The sequence below is a fragment of the Camellia sinensis genome, chromosome 10 (assembly GCF_055761805.1).
Source record: "Camellia sinensis isolate YWXY chromosome 10, ASM5576180v1, whole genome shotgun sequence".
NCBI lineage: Eukaryota > Viridiplantae > Streptophyta > Magnoliopsida > Ericales > Theaceae > Camellia > Camellia sinensis.
In genome coordinates this window covers 131,531,700-131,543,530 of record NC_138970.1, presented here as the reverse complement: position 1 = coordinate 131,543,530, position 11,831 = coordinate 131,531,700, and the positions used below count along the sequence as shown (strand labels likewise).

Genomic DNA, 11,831 nt, shown 5'->3' with positions numbered 1-11,831 from the left:
CAGATGGTGGGCCCCCCTCATATGAAAATCAAGAGAGGACTAAAGTAGGTACTTTTCATGGAAGTACCAGTCTTATTCAGCACAATGGTAGGTAGAGGCAAAAGTTTCAGGATCCTACTCAAGATATTTCAATTCAACTATTGAAGAAATTCTCTCTTGTGACCATATTTGCTTGGGAAACAACTTCATAACTTTTCCGAGATAGTAATAGTGATGTTTTTGGTGCTAATGAGAAGAGGAACCATGACCAGACTCCCCATCCTTACCCTAGTATTGTTGCATCCAATGATGTGGAAGAGGTTCCCAATGAAATTCCTATAGCCTCAAATCCCTTTAAGGTAACCTTGAATTTTTGTGTGTGTATGTGTGTGTGTGTGTAAATATTTGCATTTCAAGGGAATTTATTGTGATTTACATAAGGAAATTCTTGACAATTTTTAGTTTTTTATCTTGTCATTTTTTTATTTTTTATTTTTTGGAAATGTTACTTGTGTTTCAGTGCAAGCTATAAAGGGTGCATTTACTACATCACATATATAAATCCTTAGTATCAGTAAATTTTTTCATCTTTGCTATTCTTTTGAATTATGTTTGAGTTCAAATATTATATTGCATATGCACTTCAGCTACATAATCTACTGGCTGATGCCATTGGTTGGTATATGGCATCTATTATAACGCCCCAAAAATTTGGCATGATATATCTCTTTATGCAACAAAACCCACCTGATAGACAAACACATATATATAGCTAACTAATCCATACAGCCATTTCCATTAAATCCCAAATGCCAAATACATGTTGTTCACATCTCAATGCCCCAGTTCTAATCCCAAACATGCATTTTACAACAAGTATGAAATGGAAGCCAAACAGAAAATAAGTGCCGTACATGCTTACAAATTTATCCAAGAACATTCTTAGTTACACAAAATGGAGTTTCAACTCAACACAAATACAGCCCTGGGCTTACATTCAACAAATAACAATAAAACAAAAATGAAGCCTCAGCTTCGAGTCTGCCCAAGTCAATGCCTTAGCGGAGGCATAGCACCTGTACCTGAAATGATTTCTCTTATAGGGTGAGCCACAGCCCAGTAGAGATATACTACATAACATATGAACGATGACAAGACTAAAGAGGAGTATGTTCATGCCATGCTAATGATAAAATAATTTATCTCTCTTTTTATAAAGCATGCAATGCTGAGATGCAACAACAAATATAAAACCATTCCCATTTGAAACCATATCTGTGGCATGAATACGGGCCCTGTGAATATCTAGGTGAGTGTCTGCAAGTAGGCCCTAATGCACTACCATTGTCATTTTTACCAGTAAACTGGAAGGCTCGACACCTAACCGCGCTATTCCACACCCCCTACCCGGATTCACCAAGTATGCATCTTTTCGCAAATAGATACATTTCCAAACATTTCTAAAAAACAGACACATTTCCAATGAAATGAATGTAATGCAATGTCCAATGCAACAAATGAGGGATGTGGTTCAATTTACCTAAGTCTCATGCATTTCTACAACAATCATGGTTATCCTCCATCGATAGCCCAAAACAGATATTCCTAAATGGATATTTAAACAATTAAATTCCATAAAAATTTCGACAAATACAATATATTCAATATCTCATCAAATATGAACAACTGCACTAGTTTTCATATCACAATCATGTCCGATGACCTCTCAAGGTTCATTTCTAACCGTGTCGGTTTTATTCCAACAGATACATTAAGAAAAAAAATTTCGTTAATGCCCCAGAAAATATCATTTTCTTTCCAAATTCATTCTCTAATCATTATTCAACTATGACATCATATTTTGATCAAAAGCCCCCAAAATTAAATGTAATTCCTTTGTTTTCTTTTAAACTGCTCTTTTGGTCACAAACCGGTAAAAATTTCAAAACCAATCGAGTCGAAGTCCGTTTTTGTTCAAATTTAAAACATAGCTCTTTCATAACCTTACAAACATATTCCAAGTTTACACTTTCGCAATTTGGGCATCAACTCTTTATTTTTCTCAAAATTTCCCTTTTAAGCAAATAAATCACAAATTTTCCAAAAATTTTAATTAAATTATAAACAACTCTAAACTCCATATAATCAAGTAAAAGTGCATAAAGAAGTGTAGGAAAAATTCCTACCTCAAGCTAGAAGAGGAAACAAGTAAAAATCCAAATTTTTTATTTTGTCGGATTTTGATCTCCACCGATCAAAATGTTGCTCTCGCCAAGTGCGCTGATAACATTACCGACCACTAGAAGGCCCTTGTTGATGTGAACTCCTTCCTTAAAGCATAGACCATCAGAACCAGTTCTTTTGGCTCGCTCAGATCCTGCAAGATCCACTAAATGCAATTTGGCACATAGATGTTCTTCACTCATACTGTTGTTAAGATTGCTATCACCAGGAAAAGCTGGATTGAACTTCCACATTTGCTCTAATGTGATGGTGAAGATGGCATGCGAACGACTTGATTGATTATTCATGTTTACACTCCCTGTCGCCCTGTTCAAAGATCCTTGCTCCAGGTAGCAAGCCATTTCTTTTAGCGTTCTCACACTGACTTCAGCAGATCCTGTCTCACAAATTTGAATTGGCAGTTTCCCAGGAACAGTTACTTTTCCCACATGTCCATTTGTAGTTTCTGATTTATTCACAGCCGTGTGATCCAGCAAGTCTCGTACTTCTTCTTTTAGGATCTCAATGAAGGAAACATGCAATTGGAATTCAGTTTGATGCTATAAAGCTTCAATCTTGCTGAACAAAGCATTCATAACTTGAGGAATCAATCTGGTTTGGCTACTATCTTTGAAGCTAGTACCCATTGTATATGTTTTCCCTGAACCCGTCTGACCATAAGCAAGAACAGTAGCATTATATCCCTGGAACAAACCGTCAACAAGTGGAGCAACACACTCTTCAAACATGGCAGATGGGGGAGAACCAGTACTCCCATAGACATGATTAAAAGTAAACGAATGTGTGCCAATTTGCACATGTGGCTTTCCAGAGACGACAGTGACACAATCTGCACAACCTTGAAGCCTCTCATCGTTGATGAGTGGCCGGATGTGAACAGCCACTTTTACGCAGCAATCCTTCGTCACAGAGGCTTCCATGGGAAGAGAAGCACAAGGAAGAAACAACAGTTATGGCGAGAGAGAGGGAGAGAGAGAGAGAGAGATAAGGTACAGCCACTTGAGTTATGTTATGTTTAACAGCCAAAAAAAAAAAAAGTATGTCATCCACATGCTGCTTTTCGGTGCCACTAACTCAACATTATGATGTTGAGCAATTGTTAAAGCATCAGCTAAAGTGTAAGTGGTGGGTCCTATTTTATTCCTCCCTCTAAAAATTTTCCAATTTCCTTGCAAGCAATTAATACCCTCACTTCCTTTTTTTTTTTTCTTTTTATTATCTTTTTACAGCCACCATTTCAAACTCTTTCATTTCTCATCCATTCATTATCTTCGTACTTCACATTTATTTTGTTTTTATCATTGAGAACATTGCTAGTCAAAAAGAATACCGATCAATATAATGATTCCATATTTATTTTATTTTAATTTTTTTCCAAAAACTATACCATAATATCATTATTATTTTTGTTAGATTGACTTTAAAATAAATATATTATTATTTTTGCTTTGACAATTGTTGTACGAGATTGAACCACTTTACCCTATCTTTCCACTTGAAAAACAAGGGAGCCCAATAAAGAAAAGTAGCATGTTTCTTGTGAGAAGCAATGCAAGTTCCAAAGCTTTGTTCAGGTAATATGTTTATCTTTATGTGTTGTTGTTAATAAGTGCATTTGTTAAGAATTTATTTATTAACTTAATTACCCCACTATTATAAAGATTGAGAAAAGTAATAAATGTCTTTTAAAACACAACTTTTTTTTGGTATCGTGACTTAAATACCCTCACTTCCTTTCTTTTTCTTGTTTTTTTTCCCTTTTATCTTTTTACAGCCACCTTTTCAAACTCTTTCGTTTCTCACCTGTTCCTTATCTTCGTACTTCACATTTATTTTGTTTTTATCATTGAGAACATTGTTTGACAAAAAGAATACCGATCAAAGTGTCGTAATTGAAAAAATAAAAAGTTGTTTTAGCCTTCAAATCTTATTTTGCATAAGTATTTATTTAGTTAAATAGAGTTACATAAGAGATTCAAAGTGTCATAGCATCCCTTAGTGAAAATAACATGAAAGTAAGTAATGATCATTAAACAGGTTATTTGAATCAACTTCATGTTATGTAAGTTTGACCCGTTTAATATTTATGTTATCGGGTCATGTCATTTTTTTATTTGTATTAAACAGCAGTAAACCCTAACCGGCTAATTTCGTATACTATTACACCCCCAAAATAATAATAATAAGTCCAACTCAGTGGCGAAAGAATAACAGAAATAAAATACTTTCATTTATCAGAGTTCGTTTTACAAAAGATAATACATACAATATACATCATTCATTAATGTTCATCCTGAATCTATAGCATGTAACGCCCCAAAATTTCTCCAACATAATCTAAGTGCATCGACTAACATTTATTATAGAATAATAGCAATTCCCAAATCATCATAACATTGATCATTAAAGTTTGTACAAAATAGTCCCACATGCAAATTATACATTCAATGATATGAAATACATGAATCTATAGCATGTAAAACGCCAACTCTAAAAAAAATAAATAAAATGCCTACAAGGGCTTATAAATTCCAAGGCTTAAGCCCGGTTACACAAAAATAGTCTCTCGAACTCAAACAGTTATAGCCCTAGGCTTACAAATACAATCACAACAAAACAGAGCCTTATGCTCTATATACATTTATCCACGCCCTAGATTGGTGGGTTCACCATGTCCTTTCCTACACCAAAACCCCATAGGGGTGAGCATAAAGCCCAGAAGAGAATTCTTAACAAAGTATATACATTTATGCAGGGTTCCCAATATGAAATGCACATGCCACGCTATGCCATTTAAAAAAAGATTTCATCTTTCATCTTTCATCTTTTGAAAACTACCATGCTCAAAGATAATTTGAAATCTCAATAATTAAGAAATTTACAATTTAGTTTAAGGGGCAGTAAATACGACTCAAGTAATCCCTAGGTTGGTGTCTGCAAGTAAGCATAACTAGGGCTACCAAATCCTCACTTTCCCGGTAGCTAACCGGTAGGCACGTGGTACCTCCTCCGCACGTGTTTTCAGTCTTTCACCCCGGACACTCAAGCCAACTTAATCAATTTCATCTACACCTCCTAATGGACTTACCAACGTATTTACCCCAAAACATTTCAATGAAACTCGTTTCACTATATTTCTTTCTCAATGTAAGGTTTCAAATCCCAATTCAAGATTTTATAACATGCAATGTATTGAAATGCCCATGCAACAATTATCCATGTGATGCAATAGTTATCCATTTACAAAACTTCCACACAAATCCTCCATTTGTGATCAAACATTTCCATCTCTCTATCCAATGCATTTCACAAGATCATCACATATCCATATGAACCCTTCAAGAGTAATAACATTTTCATACCCAAACATTTTCAACAAACTTATCATTTCATGACTATGTCACATTTTAGTGCATCAATCACCCAAAATCAATGATTCTCATATTTCGAGAAAATTTACCATTTACTAAGTAAAACAAGAGATTTCTCAATTACTCCCTCATTTCAACATTGTAATAGATAAACATTCACAAATTCTCAACATCTCTCACAAAATCTCAAGTTCTAGGTTTTTGCCAAAACTCAACATTTCTTCATTTTTCGAAGAGGGAATCTCTTCCCAAATCATCCTTTCTCATGATATAGTCAAGCTATCAAATATTGTAAGAAAAACAAGATGTAAACCCATTTTTGCAATCATCTTTTCACATGAACCAAAATCAAAATCACTACACTTTTCAAAGAGTCCCACATCAACATGATCTTGCAAAATATATATATAACTCTAACAAAAATCCCTACCTCAAGTTTTGAAGAAGAAAAGATGAGAAACCCCCAAATTTGACGGTGTTGAAATCAAATCTCCACCGCAAAAGATGAAGCTCTCAGTTTGCTCTCTAAAGTTGATGAAGGAAGTTAGGTCAAAACTCCAATGAATCCAAAGAGATCAAGGGTTTAAGATGTTTTAGTGGAGGTTTTAGAGAGAATGAGGAGCAAAAGTTGATTTTAGAGTGAGAAAATGATATACAAAAGTGACATACACACAACCCAAGGAAGAAGAAAAAAAACTGATTTTTGGACTCAACGTCGCCCGCACGTGCGGTGCATATTCCTACACGTACGGAGCGTGCCTTTCACACGTATGGCCTTCATCCCTGCACGTGCAGCCTCTCATTCCCGCACCTGCTGCTCTACGTGCTTTTATTTCAGTATGAACCTAGGTTTTTTCCCATATTCCGCACGTGCGGCCCCTCTCCCGCACATGCGGCCCAAGGCCCCGCACGTGCGACCCTTGTAATGACCCAATTTTTTTTTGTTTAAATATCTATTTAGAAATATATGTTTTGGGCTATCGGTGGAGGATAGCCATAATTGTTGTAGAAATGCATGAGACTTAGGTAAATTGAACCACATTCCTCATTTGTTGCATTGGACATTGCATTACATTCATTTCATTGGAAATGTATCTGTTCTTTGAGAAATGTTTGGAAATATATCTATTTGCTAAAAGATGAATACTTGGTGAATCTGGGTAGGGGGTGTAGAACCGCGTGGTTAGGTGTCGAGCCTTCCAGTTTACTGGTAAAAATAACAGTAGTAGTGCATTAGGGCCTGCTTGCAGACACTCACCTAGAGATTCACAGAGCCTATATTCATGTAACAGATATGATTTAAAATGGAAATGATTTTATATCTATTATTGCATCTCAGCATTGCATGCTCTATAAAAAGAGAGATAAATTGTTTTATCATGAGCATGCTCCTCTTTAGTCTTGTCATGGTTCATATGTTGTATAGTATATCTCTACTGGGCTGTGGCTCACCCTATAAGGGAAACCATTTCAGGTACAGGTGCTATGCCTCCGCTAAGGCATTGACTTGGGAGGACTCGGAGCTGAGGCTTCATTTTTTTTTTTTATTGTTATTTGTTGAATGTAAGCCCAGGGCTGTATTTGCGTTGAGTTGAAACTTCATTTTGTGTAACCAAGAATGTTCTTGGATAAATTTGTAAGCCTGTAGGGCACTCATTACCTGGTTGGCTTCTGTTTCATACTTGTTGTAAAATGTATGCTTCGGATTGGAACTGGGGCATTGAGATGTGAATAGCATGTATTTGGCATTTGGGATTTAATAGAAATTGATGTATGAAATAGTTAGCTATACATATGTGTTTGTCTATCAAGTGGGTTTTGTAGCATAAATAGATATACCCTGTCGAAATTTTTGGGGCGTTACAACTTGGTATCAGAGCTACCGGGTTTGAATACTTGGGGCTCGTGGGAAGTGGTTTTTACCACAATGGGTTCATTTCTCTAGTGAGAAATGTTACATATCTTATGTGCTATGTGATAACATGTTTATGTGACTATGTAGGTATAGGGTTAAACTTCTGAGATGTGATTTGCGTCCATGAAATTCTTTGAGGTCCTTTTAGAAAAGCACCTGATCAATGCTATTTCTATTTGGAAGTCTTTGAATATTTGTGGAACGAGTCAATATCATGAAGGGGTAACTCGTATGTGCTCTATGTGACTATGTACTTATATGGTTTGCCTTATGTGATGTAGATACATGTGTAGGTTTATGTTTAATCCGTATGCAGCGTGTTAGAACTAGTGTGGAGTACTTACTTCTGAGCTAAATTTTGTCTCTTATATAAGATGTCATCAAGCGGGAGAGGCTGTAATAAAGGCACTTGGGGTGCCCAGGATGTTCTCATGTAGGAGGATACCTTTTCCCCAAGAAGAAGGTGTAAGCTAGAGTAATATGGCCGGGATGATTGGTCAAGATGTTGTGGAATTAGGATTAAAGCGTAGGTTAACCAATTTGTATGAACATGGGTGTAAATGTGACCTTAAAATAGTAGAGTTTGTGTTGTGTAGCGACTGGTTTGTTGTTATGAGGAGTTAATTATTTTTTGACTTTATATCAAGTTTGTAGAAACGGGCTAGATGTGAAAAATCTTGAAAGTAGAGTGAGTTAGATATTAAACTTGTTGTAGTAGTACGGTTTGGTTGCAACTTTAATGATAATTAAAGTAACCTAAGATAAAATATTTTGGAGTGTACATTAGAACACGTAAAACTAGTTCTAAATTTTTTTGGGATAGACGAAGCTAGTTATAGTTGGATTGTTTCACTTGCTTGATGGACTACTTGTGAGGTTAGTGATGGGCCCTAGGCCAATTATTTTGTATGTGTTTGGGACTAAACGCAGTCTTAGCATGATAGAAATTATATCGTGTAGTAAGAGATGTGTTTCTTAGAGAGTTTGTTTATTCATCCCGAACGAATTCCGGTGGTCTGGTATAGCCACCTGCCTGTGTTTGCGGTGAGTTTCTAGGAGATCCACCGAGACGGTGGAAACTAGAGTTCAAGTGGCCGAGGCCTAGAACGCAAAGGTTCGGGATTTCCGATACTAAAGTCTGGTTTAAATACCCAGGGTGTATCCTCGGCTTGAAATCTGTATGGCAGCCCCATAGGTTGAGGTAGCATGTATACGCCTCAATTCTGGATACTGAACCAACCTAGTCTGTCACCCTGTTGGAGAATAGGGAAAGTTGCAAACATAGCCAGGGAGAAAAGTAGTACCCATGGTTGGGAAGTGCAACATGAAGGAAGAAGTCTTGAAACCAAGAAGAAGCAGAAGATCCACAGCAGCATAAGGTAAGTCATCGCCAATTGCCCCTCTAAGGTACTTCCACTTCCTAGCTGTATCATCTATCATCTATTACCTCTATCGCATTGCATATAGCATCTATCGCATGCATCTAGTACACTATCCATTGTATTCATTACATCAATATCCATTTTATCGCCTGCATCCTTTCCATGTTAAGCTTAGTTTGGCATGTGCCCATAGCTTTCCCTTGTTGAAACATGGTTCTGTCATGTGTAAGTACCCATGTTACGCTAAGGCCAGTATTAAGAGTGTCGGTACCTTTTATGTGTTAGACGTGGTTTGTTTTGTGTCCATTCCCTTTCTAGGTAAGACGTAGTTTGGCTTGCGCTCCTTGTTCACTACATCCATTGCACCTATTGTATTGTACTTTGTCTTGTTGCATTCAACATTTAGGATCATTATCTTTCCCCAGGAGATCACTCATCACTTATATCATCCCACCCAATTACTTGTATTCTTTCTCTTTCTGTGAAAAACATAGTATTGTATGTGCTCGTACCCTTTTCACGTTAAAACATGGTTCTATTATGTGTAAGCATCCATGCTGCGCTGAGGCCAGTATTGAGGATGTAGGCACTTAGCTTGTGTTAGGCGTCGTTCGGTTGTGCCCACTTCTTTTCTATATTAAACGTAGTTTGATTTTGCATCTCCATCCCTTTATGGTATTTGTGTGGTTTTGCACTGCTTGTAGTTTGATTATTTCGTTACATTGTATATCATTACATTGTTTTGTTGCATTGTGTATCATTTGCATCTTGCCCCTAAACTACGCTGGTTTGATTCTTTGCAACGGGATACGTAGGCAACCCTCAAGTTCAACCAATTGCATCTGCATTTTGTTTGTTTGCCCAAGTCTTACGGCCTTGTCAAAATGGGCCGTCTTTGGGCTTTGACATTCACTCACGCCATTTCATGACTTCGAGCTCTGTCAAAGAGGGACAATTGTAGACACCCCATTTTTGGGCTCCACTAATTGATCACTCGATAATGAAAGCTGTGCTGTACAAAAGTTCAATTTCTTCAGCAAAAAGAGCTTCTAAATCCCAACCTTACACCCCATTTTGGACCAAAACTATTTTAGACCTTAAAACCTTCTCTTTCAAAATATTTTTGAAAATATTTCTACGATGTTTCGAGGCTTGCATTTCGTTAAAAATTTCCCTTTTCGATAAACCGAGCAAGGACAAAGTGGAAATAAATGGAAGAGAGGTGAACTCTTTGAAAAATCTCTTTAAACCTCTTATTTATAGGTTTGGAGTTGAAGAAAATTGGAGGAGAGAGAAGAAAACTAGTTGGGGAGAAGTTGAGCATGAAATCGTTGAGAGAGAACTAAGCAGCCTTCACTAAATCAGGCCTATCCCGTTTTACGTATACTTTAGAGCATCTCTAATGGTTGTCGCTATATTGCCATTGCTATTGCTATAATTTGGCAATGAATAGTGCTATTTTGCCAAATTATAGCAATGGCACTCCAATAGTCATTTGCTATTTTGGCAAATCTCAACTAACTTTCCCTCCAAATTTGTAGGTGTTGTTTGGATATAGGTTTTTTGTGATTTTATTTTTGTTTATTTTTTTGTCTTTTGTGACCTTTTTTTAACTATTTGTAAAATATATATATATATATATATATTTATATTATTCTCGACTAGACAAATATAAAAAATGAAAAAAAATTGAAAATTTGGGAAAAAAATATATTTAATGTCTTTTTATTATAATAAAATTATCTTCATTTAATGTCATGTATTTTATCTTTTTATTGCCTTCATTTCAAAAAATATATTTATTTTTTCATTATACTTTATTGAAAATTTTAAATTATACTAAAAAATAATCAACATTATACATTGCAAAAATAATATTACATTCTATTGTAAAAAATACTCAAAAATTAAAAAAAAAAATTCATCACAAAATATTAAAATGACTTTGAATTGAAATGGAGATTGAAATAGAGTCGTTGGCTCATGTTACACATTCCAAGGGAGTACCTTTACCGTTGGATTAAATAGATCTAACGACTGTGATCAAACCTCATCTATCTCTCTCTCTTTCCAAGACAGTGCCCTCCTTCATTTCCTTTTCCTCATTCTGATTTTACACCCCATCACTCTATCACTCTCTATATCTCTTACAAACCCTATCTCTCTTCTCTCTAGCTTCGAATTGGAGACCGAATGGGGGTAGAGTTTGGAGATGAGAGAGAGGGAGCCATTGAAGAAAGGAATGAGAGAGAGAGCGTGAGATCACCACCAGATTGACGATCATCGGTTCATCAGGAGATAGACGATCGAAGAGACTCTTGTCTCTTACTCTCTTCCGACTCTCTCTTCTCTGTATCTTCGAATAGGAGACTGAATGGGGGTAGAGTTTGGGGATTTCGCAGAGGCGTTTGGGGATGAAAGAGAGGGAGCGATTGAAGGAAGGAAGGAGAAGGAGCGAGTGAGATCAGTGAATGGACGTAAGTAAGGACCACTAGATCGACGATTGACGATTCATCTGGAGATAGACGATTGAAGAGACTCCTCTGTCTCTCACTCTCTTCCAACTCTCTCCACCTTCGGTTCTTTGTTCAGGTACCTTTTCGTCACTTTTCTTGTTCGATTTATGGATTGTTGTTGATTTTGTTAATATTTATTGCTTTGTTTGAGCATGATTTATTGATTGTTGTTGATTATGTAAACAAAAACCTTTGCTGATTTTGGGTAAATTAAAAAAAAAATTATTGAATTTTTTTTTTTTTGGTTCAATTCTTATTAAAAAAAAAATGGTGAAACAGTTATTGGGGAAGGAAGAAAGGAGGGAGGAAAACAATTGGTTTTGCTGAGTTGGCACAAATGGCAGCTGCCAAAGCTTGTGCCAAATTTGACACAAGCTTTGGCATTTCTCAAATTTTGCAGCTGCTATATTTAACCATTGGAGCA

General features: G+C 36.2%; 1 long non-coding RNA gene across 1 annotated transcript; it reads right to left on the bottom strand.

The window, feature by feature from the left end:
* Positions 1 to 748: 748 nt before the first annotated feature.
* LOC145801318 (uncharacterized) lies at positions 749 to 2,763 on the bottom strand. The gene is made up of 2 exons (XR_014342628.1): positions 2,166 to 2,763; positions 749 to 1,061 (listed from the first exon to the last, which is right to left on the bottom strand). It is a non-coding gene; the product is annotated as an uncharacterized LOC145801318 (long non-coding RNA).
* Positions 2,764 to 11,831: the final 9,068 nt, after the last annotated feature.